At 35.6% G+C, this 13,807-nt stretch overlaps 1 protein-coding gene across 2 annotated transcripts in view; it reads left to right on the top strand.

Moving 5' to 3' along the window:
• The first annotated feature begins 5,169 nt into the window (after positions 1 to 5,169).
• The window catches only part of tfec (transcription factor EC), a 39,866-nt gene continuing 31,228 nt past the window's right edge, over positions 5,170 to 13,807 (top strand). The window contains exon 1 of one of the 2 annotated variants that reach the window (XM_089126826.1): positions 5,170 to 5,274. The gene's annotated coding sequence lies outside the window, so the exon portion shown is untranslated. The remainder of the gene's footprint in view (positions 5,275 to 13,807) is intronic. The other variant, XM_039667761.2, reaches the window with a different exon arrangement.

Genomic DNA, 13,807 nt, shown 5'->3' with positions numbered 1-13,807 from the left:
AGATGCACTTTTATGATGGATAGATGCACTTTTATGATGGACTGATGCACTTTTATGATGGACAGATGCACTTTTATGATGGATAGATGCACTTTTTTTGATGATAGATGCACTTATATGATGGACAGATGCACTTTTATGATGATAGATGCACTTTTATGATGATATATGCACTTTTATGATGGATAGATGCACTTTTATGATGATAGATGCACTTTTATGATGGACAGAAACACTTTTATGATGGACAGATGCACTGTTATGTTGGACAGATGCACTTTTATGATGGATAAATGCACTTTTATGATTGATAGATGCACTTTTATGATGGATAGATGCACTTTTATGATGATAGATGCACTTTTATGATGGACAGAAACACTTTTATGATGGACAGATGCACTGTTATGTTGGACAGATGCACTTTTATGATGGATAAATGCACTTTTATGATGGATAGATGCACTTTTATGATGGATAGATGCACTTTTATGATGGATATATGCACTTATGTGATGGACAGATGCACTTTCATGATGGATAGATGCACTTTTATGATGGACTGATGCACTTTTATGATGGACAGATGCACTTTTATGATGGATAGATGCACTTTTTTTGATGATAGATGCACTTTTATGATGGACAGATGCACTTTTATGATGATAGATGCACTTTTATGATGATAGATGCACTTTTATGATGGATAGATGCACTTTTATGATGATAGATGCACTTTTATGATGGACAGAAACACTTTTATGATGGACAGATGCACTTTTATGATGGATAAATGCACTTTTATGATGGATAGATGCACTTTTATGATGGATAGATGCACTTTTATGATGGATATATGCACTTATGTGATGGATAGATGCACTTTTATGATGGACAGATGCACTTTCATGATGGACAGATGCACTTTTATGATGGACAGATGCACTTTTATGATGGACAGATGCACTGTTATAATGGACAGATGCACTTTTATGATGGACAGATGCACTGTTATGATGGACAGATGCACTTTTATGATGGATAAATGCACTTTTATGATGGATAGATGCACTTTTATGATGGACAGATGCACTTTTATGATGGACAGATGCACTGTTATGATGGACAGATGCACTTTTATGATGGATAGATGCACTGTTATGATGGACAGATGCACTTTTATGATGGATAAATGCACTTTTATGATGGACAGATGCACTTTTATGATGGACATATGCACTGTTATGATGGATAGATGCACTTTTATGATGACAGATGCACTTTTATGATGGACAGATGCACTGTTATGATGGACATATGCACTGTTATGATGGACAGATGCACTGTTATGATGGACATATGCACTGTTATGATGGATAGATGCACTTTTATGATGACAGATGCACTTTTATGATGGACAGATGCACTGTTATGATGGACATATGCACTGTTATGATGGATAGATGCACTTTTATGATGGACAGATGCACTTACATCGTTGCAAATCGATTATAATAAACATAAAAGTGTTCTGCCCTCCTGTGGTGATTTGTGTAAATTGCAATGTTGCAAATCAATTATAATAAACATAAAAGTGTTTTGTCCTTCTGTGGTGATTTGTGTGAATTACAATGTTGCAAATCGAGTCTATTAAATATTAAAAATTGTGCTGTTGTTGGGTGTGTGAACCCAAGAGTTTCACACACATTAGGCAAATGACAAACACTTGAGCCACAGACTATATGATTTTTGCATTATTTTTAGTTAGATTGTCTGTTGATTTAAAGGCATAGTTCACCCAAAAATTTAAATTAGCCCATGATTTAATCACCCTGGCCTCTAGCCATCCTTGGTGAATATGACATTCTTCTCTCAGACAAAAATAATCAGAGGTATATTAAACCTCTGTCCTGGCCCTTCCAAGCTTTATATTGGCTGTAAATGGTTGTTTCTGTTTTGAAAGTCCATAAAAGTGCATCTATCCATGATACAAGTGCATCTATCCATCATAAAAGTGCATCTATCCATAAAATATATATATTAATATAAAATATTTAAAATATAAATATTTTAAGTTGCGCTTTAGATTTAAGTCAAATCCATCTGTTCTTTTGGCCGGAAGTTATTTTACCTTCTTACTGTGTTTTGCTGGTCGGTAGCATGTGCTGTTTGCTGTTATTATTATTATATGAGACCACCTTCAAACTCTGCAAGGATAGTTTTGATTTATTGCAGTTTTACAGCAGTAGCATTTTTTGCTAGAGCTTACTCCTCTTCTTCTTCTTCTGAATATTACAATTTATGTTTAAAGACGCATTCCACCTGTTGATTTCCACTTACAAATTAGCGCAGTGTAAGATGTTCATCACATCCTCCACCAGAGGGAGACATTACACCACAGGAGCCCCCGGTATGTTTTGTGTGGTTACAGATGCCAGTGGATGGATTTACAATTGGCTTTATGCACAGCTGCACTACTTCCTGAACTTGTTTCCTGTCTGGCATTATTGAACAAACTGATTAATCCAGGTGTGTCTGACCTCAGTAGTCACAACAACAATAATCAGGCACACCTGAAATAATCAAGTTTGTCCAATAATGGCAGACAGGAAACAAGGAGCTGGATGAAGTTCATGAAGTAGTGCAGCTGTGCATAAAGCCAATTGAGAGTTAAATGAACACAAAAGTCTACTTTAGCATTTGAGTGTAGTGTAGCTGTTTTACACATTTTGAGATGTTGACATTTAACATTTATTTTATATAATTATATTATTCTCTTCATAAGGTGTAGATCTACAGCAAGTCTACCAGCGGTAGTTAAACAAGAAGGTGAGAAGCGGGAGTGATGTGACGCTGCTTAAATACATCAGGCTCTCCAGGACAAGACAGAAAGAAAAACATGCCTCTTTTGTCAAAGCCAGACAAAGCCCCACAGACCTTAAAGTGGGCAATTCAAAATTCTGAAGGGTAAGTTTTCATAAGGAAAAAAAAAAAAAAGAAAGAAAAAAAGATGGAGGGGAAAAAGTTATCTAAGCCATTACGTTCCTTCACAATAGCTCTGGTTGAAGTTGTCTCTTCTGATCTTCTCTCAGCTGGACTTCTGCTTTCCAGCCTGTCTTCTCTGATCTCCAGTCATCCGAGAGGCTTCTGCCAGCCTGCGAGCTGTCAAAGTAGCCCTGGAATCAAACGCCACTCCATGCTCAGCTATGATCAAAGGAACACAGGTAAGGCAGCCACAGAGACACATACAATTGGCATCTAAAAAAGTAAGCCGTCTACCCTCCCACCCCTCCTTCCCTCCTGCTTTTTTATCTCCTTTTACTACTCTGACACTGAGAGGAGAAACGTGGCGCACATTGATCAGAATAAAGCAAAGTGATCAGGTTTTGAAGATGCGGGGGGAAGTTTGTTCTTGCCAGAAACTTTTGGACAAAGGGAATTCTGGGATAAAGGTGAGGGCGCTGCATAAAGGGACACTTAGAACACTTTTTAGATATATATATATTTTTTTATCACCTTTGAACAATCTTTTCCTTGTTGATAATCCTCTAAACACAGAGATGCCCGTGTCGATTCAAGCGCATCTTTCATTTCTTGCCCAAATGACGACACGCTTACAAATGCGATATATAGACCAGGGGTTTTGTCTCAAAACACTCAATATACAACATGGAAAAAGCTCCAACCTCAAGAAAAAGGCTACATGTCTAACTGCACATATTTAGTCAATCACAAAGAAAATGAATAACTGAAAATAATAATAAAATTAAATTAATTTAAATAAAAAGTGTCTCAGAAATCAATCAATGCAAAAATCATTTTTAAGGATGCATTAAATTTATCAAAAGACTACTGTATATACTTCAATATTTTAATTAAATTAATATTATATTTATCAAAGAAATGCATCCTGAACAAAATTCATCATGGTCACTTTCCACAAAAATATTAAGCATCAACATTAATAAGAACAAATGTTTCTTGAGCAGCAAATCAGCCTATTAGAATGATTTCTGAAGGATCAAGTGACACTAAAGACTGGAGTAATGATGTAATGAGTAATGATGCTCAAAATACAGCTTTGCCATCATATGACTAATAACTTTTTAAAACATAAAAGTAGAACATATTCGGTAACACTTTACAATAAGGTTTCATTTGTTAACATTAGTTAGCATGAACTAACAATGAAAATTATTTCTAGAGTATTTTTGTATGTTAATCTCAACATTTACTAATAAAAGTTGTATCTATTAACATAATGTACCCGAACTAACAATGAACAGTTGTATTTTTATTAATTAATGTTAACAAAGACGCTGTAATGTATTTCTCATGTTTAGTTAATGCATTAAGTAATCTGGAACCTTATTGCAAAGTGTTGATAAATATATATTTTAAATGTAACATATGGTGGTTTATACTGTATTTTTGGTCAGCCTGGTGACTTCTTTCAAAAACATAAATCATATACCTACATGGTACAGCCTATGGCAGCACACAATGCACTTCTCATCCTTCTACTAACACAAATGTTGAAATATATACAGACGAATGACATTTCGAACATGGCATTTAATATTATGTTATTAATTATGACTCATATGACATTTAAGATGTCACAGTCAGTATGCAGAACATTAACTAATATAGATTCTATGGTTTAGTGTTTTCTCTCCCCCCCACACACACACACACACACATAGTACTTTTACACAATTCACACAACTTAAATAAAATTTAAATTATAATTTTTTTTTAAATTATGGTTTTCAATGAGACCAAAATAAGATACCAAAATAAGTTTGATATGTAAACATTTGCAATCAACACAGCACAACTTCTAAATTGAACGCAACAATAAGAAAAATGTATTGTATTATATATATATATATAGGCCTGGTTTCACAGACAGGATTAGGCCTTAGTTTAATTAGGAAATTTACGTAGCTTGTATAAACGTGGCTTAGAAAAAAACATTACTGGTGTGCATCTTGAAACAAAACAACGCCACTGACATATTTTAAGATCTTGACACATTTAAGGGGGGAGGGAAAGGGAGGAAGTTATTATACATAAAAATGAATAACAACTCCCTTTCTAGGTTCAAGATGTATGTAAAATGGAGACTTCCCATTTGCACCCGGTTCCATGGACGAAGAAAAAGAGGAAATAGATAAAGATTTATATCGGACCGGCTGATCTTTGCTGGCAAACAAGAGAGCAACCGCTGACTTCATAGAAGAAGAAAACGCCTGCAGCCGACAATCACAGGTAATTTATATTTTTCATTTAACTTCATCTGCCACACACACACACACACAGAAACTATTAATAGTCAGCTTCTTCTGTAATGTGCTTCTGATAAAGAATATTACACAGAAGTTTGTGTCCAGTAACCAGGGATGCTTGAGCATATTACAAGTAGTGACCTTTACAAACATCATTTCTCCAGATTCTCCTATACTGAGAATCACTGTAATTTAGTGGTCTTAAGAAAGTGATTATTAAAATATAAACTTGCAGATCTGGATAATACACTTATTTGTTTCTGAAACAATAGTTATCTTTGAACAACAGACAAATCTAAAAAAAAAAAAAAACCTGCTTAGCAACAACATCTAAAGTGTAAATATAGATATTTCCAAATATTTCAGTTAGAATTGCTAAACTACTGCATTTTATTGTGAAGATGTTCACTATAATTCTAATGTTAATTCATAAAGCAAAATGTCTCAGTCTCTCTCTGAGCATAAATAAAGTGTTTACTAAAAGCAGTACTCTGTAAAAGAAAAAATCCATCTATTTCAAATTAATAACTTAGTTTGTTGTCAGTTGTTGCATCAAATTTTTTAGTTTAATAAAATTGTCTGTACAAGTCTAATATCAGTTAATATAAAAGCATGTTGCCATAACTTGTATATTTCCGTACATTTAAGCACTCAGAAAGGAACTAAAATGTTCATAAAACATTTACTTTTATGCATTAGGCATATGCTTTGTTCTTGCAGCTCAACTGGCGCTAGAAACGGGGAATGCATGAACTAATATAATGTTAATATGTACTGAGAGTTGATTTGGAAAAAAGGGTTTGCCAAATGTATTAATGTAAAAAAGATATATTATGGGAGGGGTTTTGCTTTTATATATCTGGTGCATCTGCTCTTGAGTGATGCATTTCCAAGACTCGCATTCTGTTTACAGAATTTAGTGTCTACACAAAGAAAGTGACATGGCAAAAAAGGAAAACTATAAAAAAAAAGAAAAAAAAAAGAAGAAGCGGCAGCCTTCACCACGTTCTTCAATTAAACTTCCTCTATTCGGGACTTGTCACATATATTGTTTTATATACAGGAAATTCCATCTATCATGGGATTTTTGCACCCATTTCTTGTTTGTGGAGGATGTGGTTTCTTTTGCACTCACTTTAAAGGGTGCCACTATACGGGGGCGGGGGGGGGGGCGGGCGTTTGAATCAAACACATGAGCGATTGTCACAATCACGACACGGGGTATGACACTGCAAAAAAGCACACTGATTTATATTTGCCTTTTAAAGTGATTTTGTTCAAGGCCATTGTCCCTGTCAGAGTGAGTGAATAACACATACTTACACATTAGAGGGCAATGGGCTAAACACATCCAGAAGCAAACACACCTTTTTTATTATGCCCTGAAACTCCCATCATTTGAGCTGGAGACGATCTGATCAAACATTTAATGATTTTAAATGTTGAACATTTATGCTGTTGCAAATCATTATATTGATTTAAAGATAAGACTGATGGTTTTCAGTTTTGTTTAGGGTGCTGTGACCCCAAAGACCACCTTGATGCTTTTATTTTTTAAATATACATATCTTGTAATCCAATCAAACGTCTTTTATAATTTTTACATAAATGATGTTGCTCCAATATGTAGTACAAATAAAGTAAAATATTAATAATTAATTAAATTAATAATAATAATAAACATTTGTCTCCCCCCCCCCTAAAAACAAAATCATTTTTTTATAGCCCCTATTGTACACTACACCCGTAAATAATAAAATAAAGATGATTGTGTGTATATTCATACAGTATATTTTCATTCCTGAAATGAATTCAGCCCTGTTATATCCTTATTTGTTTCTGAAACAAGATATTGTAGAACAACAGACAAATCTTTTGTTCTCTATCCTGCAGCAGAATAAAATAATAACGGATACAAAAAAATAAAGAAAAATGTATAAAATAATTTTGTATAATAATAATAATAATATATATATATATATATTAACACCACAAAAAAGTTAAGCCCTATTACAGCCTACAGCAGAATATATATACATATATATTTTTTAAAAATAGAAAAAAAATAAAGAAATGATATTTGTAAAATTATAAATAACATGGATAATAAAACATCTTCATAAAGTTTAGCTAATGTTGTACCCCACACCACACATTACATAATGTTGCATGACAGAGGAGATCGAACACAAAGCAGAAGTGCTGGGCATTCGATGGGTGTATTAATGCTGAGCATCTGAAACAACAGCATATGGAAATCTCTCATGAGACCACAGACTTGAGGCAGAGTCTTACTTGAAATGGGCAGAAAGAAAAGAACACAAAAGGAAACATTGGAGAAAGATGAGCAAGAGCCCATCAAAAGATTAATGGCATTTATATGGAGAGAGAATGAGTGAGAAATTGAGATGCGCAGGTGTTGATCAGGTGGCATGCAGAGGTGATCTAAGACACTGAAGGTGAAAATAGAGAGGGAAAGATATATAACATTTCAATGACAATGAGATAATGGATAAGTCATAGAAAGAAGAAAAAAAATCAGCAGAGACAAGGTGTGGGGAAAGAAATGAGGAAAAAAAAAACTTAGGAGACGGACTGAACTGAACACCATATTTCTAGTAGAACCCTTATGTCTAGCTAAACCCTAAAATGCATTTTATATTTAGAGTTAGTTTGCACCCAAGTTCACAGATAGATTTAGTATATAGATTTAGTCATGCCTGATATTCAGATTTATATTTTGCACATAAATAGCTTCCTATGATTATTTTACCCACAATAAATATAAAATGTAATTTTGTCAAAACAAGGTGTTTGTATTTACTGGTAAGTAAATTTTACTTTTAGATTTATATTAAATAATTGTAATAATTAAACTAATTATAATTAATATTTAATAATAATAAATGCAGTTAGCATGAATTCTAAGCATAAACGGCATAAAAGTTTAAATGAAATCTTTAAAGTGGTCAATCCATGAGAAATTAAAGAGTTTGATATACTATGAAACCACACATTCAGAACTCAAAATATCCTCAAATCTTGCATTACTCAAATCTGTACTTGCATCAAGGGTCAGAAAATACCAAAAACTAAATTACAACAAACACTAAACTGACTAAAAACTTAAGTTGACCTTAAGGGAAAAAATGGGGGATTAAAATTCTATAAAAAAAAGAAAGTATGATATGACCGCTTTCAAAACAACTTGAAAACATGTCACAGAGCTGATGAGGGATGTGTGCATTTTACAGCGGGATGTGTGCAAGAGAGAGACAGTGTCGTGTGTGTTTGGTGTCAGAGGAAGTAGGGCAGTGTGCTGAAGACCAGCGTGTCGTGTTCACCTCTGATTCACACGGCGGCAATGCTCAATATCTGACGAACGCCCACTCGCCTCTGAAAGGTCACAAGATCATGGTCCTATTGAGACATTAGAAAAGAGGTGTGCACCGATGACATGCATCTGAAGTATGCAAATGAAAACCAAGCTCTCATGACATCAATGTTAACAGCAGTGCAACAATTATAACAGAGATGCATGTTGACACTTTTATAAATTTTTAAAAAATATTTTTACATTTCATTACATTTCCTTAGTATTTACACTAAAACTAAAATTTTTACAAACCTCAAATTATAAACAAAATCAGACTTTTAGATTTAGTTTTCTAAATAAAATTTTCAAATGACGTGCAAAGCGGTCAAATATACAAAACATACAATATATGTAGATATAAACATCAAATTGTGTGTGTATATGTCCATATATTTATAGGCAGATATATTTAGTAACCTATATTATAAATGATTTATTCAATATACATGATCATAACATCCCTCTGCAATGAGTTGAAATGTTAAGAAATGTTTAACCGATAAATTTTCCTTTTAGATTATATGACATAATTACATAATGAAAATAATTATAATGAATAATAATACACTATATATATATACACACACACACTCTCACACACACACTATTATCATCATCATATTCACATTTTATTGATTGACGAATTAAAGAAATTATGAAAAAAGAACTGTTAAATAAATTTAGCCCTAGAAAATTGCATAATGTTACAGATGTCTGCCCCATAGATTGAGTTTTACTGTAAAAGCAAAAGAAAAACTTCAAGTTATGCAAACTCAAGTCGTCAAGGTAGAGTTCTGTGCCGTTTACACAGTGACCTCCTGTGAGCATCCAAGGAATTGCAGTTAAAGCTGTAGTTCCTCTTCTGCAACATTCAAGTCTAATAACTTCCCCCAACCCAGATAAGTTCATAAAGGGCAGGAATCGAATATCTTGGAATTCACATTCCAGACTTCATATTGCTTAATGACAGGGAGGAAGTCTGAATTGCCATGTTGAGGAGTGGTGGTTGTGGTGCTCTTATGAGTATTGCTATCATGATGGCGTGGTGATGATGAAGGAGCTCTCCACTGCATGCGATGGTTGGAGAGCCCTCATGAGCGAGACCACCCACCCTGAGTCCGTCTCCCAACAGCGTCGACGAGGCCCGCAGAGCAGCTCTCACATCACACAACCGGCGTCTCGCACAAGGCAGGGTTCAGACACAAGTGAGGCTCGGCTCACCTCGTCCAATCAGTGACAGCGGAGGGGTTCATGGGAAGGTGAGGGCGCTGCTCAACCTTGGCCAATCAGAGATGACATTGAATGTTTGCTCTTCCCGGCCTGTGGCTCTTGGGTTTGACTGAGGCTCCATGTCTGAGAAGAGACTGACTCAAGTGCAGCGCTGGCTAGACAGACACAAAAACAAGCCTCTATTTCCCTGTCTGGTCTATTTGGGAAAAGCTGCTAAAATGTTCTGCATCTGAACTGTGTGTGTGGCAACATTCAGAACATCCCCAAATGTGGTGCACAAGAACCTGTAGCTAATTTACTTTAAGATATTATTCCCTTTTAAAAAATCTTGATTTTGTTTTTAGGGTCTAATAGAATTAGCCTGGGTTTCCCCACTCTGCCTTGCCGCAGTGCGATTTTATTTGCGCTGCTAGGCAGTCTGGATACCATGAACCAAATTTTCCCCTGAAATAGGGAACCAATCACAGAATGGCAGGCACATTTGATAGACGTACAGGCGCATTTGATAGACATTCGTAGGTAGCACCCAATAATACGGCTCTGGGCATTCGTAAACCACACCTCAAATACGAGAAATTGAACATGTGGTTTCCAAACCACGTTTCATTCTCAATGATACGTGGTCTGGCGTTAGCCAGGCTATAATAGAATAGAATAGAATAGAATAGAATTTCATGTTTAAATGTAAAAAAACAAACAAAAAAAACCCGTTATTTTTCATGCGACATTGTTGCAGCTCCTCTCGTCCCAGTCTGTCAGTAACGCTCTGTTTAGTTATTGTCTCTGTGAAGCCCCTCCTTACGAAAAGCGATTGGTCAACCACTTAAAGCGTGTTAGAGAAAAGTCCCGCACCTTACAATAATCGCCAGTTTCGGCACACTACTAACTCAACCAGGCCTCTGCGCTTTATTTTGCACGTGTCTAGGGATTATTTAAATGAGGAATTTTGTGACATTTTGTGTAAGAAAACTCAGCTCAAACCGCAACAGCAATTTGAAATTGTAAAAAAGCATAACAGGTCCTCTTTAATTGCACGTACATCACTTTTCCATACCTAAATCTTTTTTTTTTTTACCTATAAAATCCATTGCCTCTATGACTATGAGAGTCCTCACTGATAGAGCAAATCCGAGTGCGAGTAAAAAGTGCATAACCCTTCTCTGCGGTCATCAGGTGTGGGGAATGCAAACAGTGACTTATCATGCCAGCCCAGTGGGTATTCCTAACAGGATTACAACAGAGATAGATGGCTGAGATTGAGAATGAACAGTCTCTCAATCCAGACAGGCTCTATTACAGCTGCTAGATTACACCAAACATGACAGAAATCTCTAAAACAAATAAACTCACTGTGGCCTTCTAAATCCTCAGCCTTGTAAGTGATCTCCTTAGAAAAGCCTATAGAAAGAAACCAGAGGAAGCACTGTAGGAACAGACTGATCTGATGACACTCCAATTCGTATTTTCATTTTTGGTGTGCTATTAGCATGCATAATCGCTTTTCAGCGTGTTTATGAACGCCGTTGACTTAACTTTACTGTATATATATATATATATATATATATATATATGACCTACCCCAACCCCGTCCCTAAACCTACACGTCACTTGGGTTAATAGCATTTATGAGTCTTCCCCTACCATCCTAGGAAAAAAAATATCGCTCCCCAGATGTAGATCGATGAAAGTGCACGTACTGTAAAATAAAGTGCAAGCTATATTGTAAATATATTTGCAATGTATATGTTGCCTATTGGATCATACTAAACAGTCAAACCTTGATCCCCTTTTTTAAATATTAAAAAGTAAAACTATATTTAAAAACCCAAACATTTTGATTAGAGAAAAGACAAAATACAAAAGAAATAAATGGTAAAAAAAAAAAAAGTTTAAAATGTTAGAAATTGGCAAAACTTTGTAGGCAAAAAAACAAAACAAACAAAACAAAAGAACACCTTTGATGAATAAACTATATAATATGTGTTCCATCATAGAAAAGTTCAATATTTTATCTAATATATTAAGACAAGTGGTGAAATTTACTGCATACTCGACATATTTTGTTGATGGCAGAACAACATTCATGTCCGAAAACCTAAACCTAACCCTACCCATGAGTTATCCCTAAAATCAGCAGGAAATTATTGGTAAAGCCAAAACTTGACATAAAAGGTCAATTTGTCCTTCAAACCTGATTGGTTGATTGACATATTGTTCTAGGATCAACAAAGATGTTGTACTAGGTGAAATCATGCTCACTGCAAGCCATTTCACAATGCAAGATCACAGTTGTCATAAATGTCAGACTGTACGGCATGCAGTCAAGACGTGTTAAAATCAGATGCACACAAGAGGACTCGTCAGAGTGAGTTTTACATCATCAGTCCATGATGCCTTCGATGATAGTGACCTGCATTTAATGCGGGATTGAAATTTTGATCGCAATGGTCATTAATAGGCTGTCAAACTAATAATCAAAGACTGCAGATTTTAGTCTAGGATCAGAGGAATCTTTTTAGGCTTTAAAAAAATTTGTCACAGGCGACCAAATCTTGGTCAAAATCGTACAGTGTGAACCCGGCTTAAGTCTGTCCATTATCCAGACTCAGTGACTCGGGCCTGAGCACAGTCAGAAGCACCGCAGCGCCGCTCGGCATCCGAGGAGAGCCAGCGAGAGCAGAAAACCAAGAATTAGCCTTGAAAAGAGCAAATAAATAGGTGCTTCAACTTGAAAAGCCTGTAACAAAGCCTTTTGAGGACCTGAGAGACGACATGAGAAAGAATGAGGAGAGAGAGAGAGAGAGAGAGAGAGAGAGAGAGGGGGGAAACAAGTGTTTTGTCTCTCAGCTCAGAGCTGGTGAAGGGGCAAAGCGCCACACAGGGCCGTTTCTGAGGGAAAGCTTGTTAATGAAGCTCAGGGGGAAAGGAGAGCTCATCAGACTGAGACACATCCTCTAAAATCCTCTCACACACATTTTATATAACATATATTCACATATACACATTGAACTACTTCTAGACTTTTAATGAGAGCGGGGCGGGATTTATACTCCTGCTGATATGCATTTCACCTGAGGCTACAATATCGAAGTATAGCCTATACTTTATTGTCTCCACCTACACAACCAGCTGGCCAATGACCCATAAGCCTGAAGGGTTTTACTATACACTGTAAATCACTAGTTAAAGCTCACCAGTGTCTCATTGACCTCATCTTCACCCTGGTGACATCAAAAAAATGACCCCTTTGCAAATCAATGACACTAACAGGGAAAAGCCATGTTCATCATCAAAAAATATATATATATTTTTTTTTTAAGTTTTGCTTATGCAAAACTTGTCTTGTATGCACAATATGTCCTGACTTTTTTTTTTTTTGCTGTCGCTGGGTGGTTGCTTACATGCTCAAGTCAAATTAAGGTCTCAAGGAGAACTTTCTTTAATGCATTTTTCATTTTTTATTTTGTTTTGTCTACAAGACCTTAATCTTAAGTCCAAAAAGATCATTTTGTATGAGAAGTTCAAGGAGAATGAGCAATGAGAAGAGTTTGCTAAATAATTACTTTAGCAAGCAATACCAATTAATTTTTTACAAAACAAATTTAAATCAACATATGAGAGATATGATTCGAATGCCAAATGCAGCAGGTTGCAGTTTTGCTCAACAGCCCGTTTGCCAGCACGCCCCTTGCATCTCGATGAACGCCAAATATAGTGTTTTACTGTTCGGTAAATTGTAGTAAATGGAAAATGGCTTGGGATTTCTGACCTCTGAATGTGTCAAATAGTGCCATTGCTACCGAGTTGGAAGCCTGAAACAAAAAGCCCTGGTTTGGTATCATTACCTTCCCTCATTATAGCATTAGCTCTATAAAATGCTCCTGTTGTTTGGGAGAAATACTTACTCTCC

The sequence above is a fragment of the Pimephales promelas genome, chromosome 24 (genome assembly GCF_988280905.1).
Source record: "Pimephales promelas chromosome 24, fPimPro1.hap1.1, whole genome shotgun sequence".
NCBI lineage: Eukaryota > Metazoa > Chordata > Actinopteri > Cypriniformes > Leuciscidae > Pimephales > Pimephales promelas.
The sequence above is the reverse complement of the archived record's forward strand: the minus strand, read 5'-3'. Positions and strand labels throughout refer to the sequence as shown.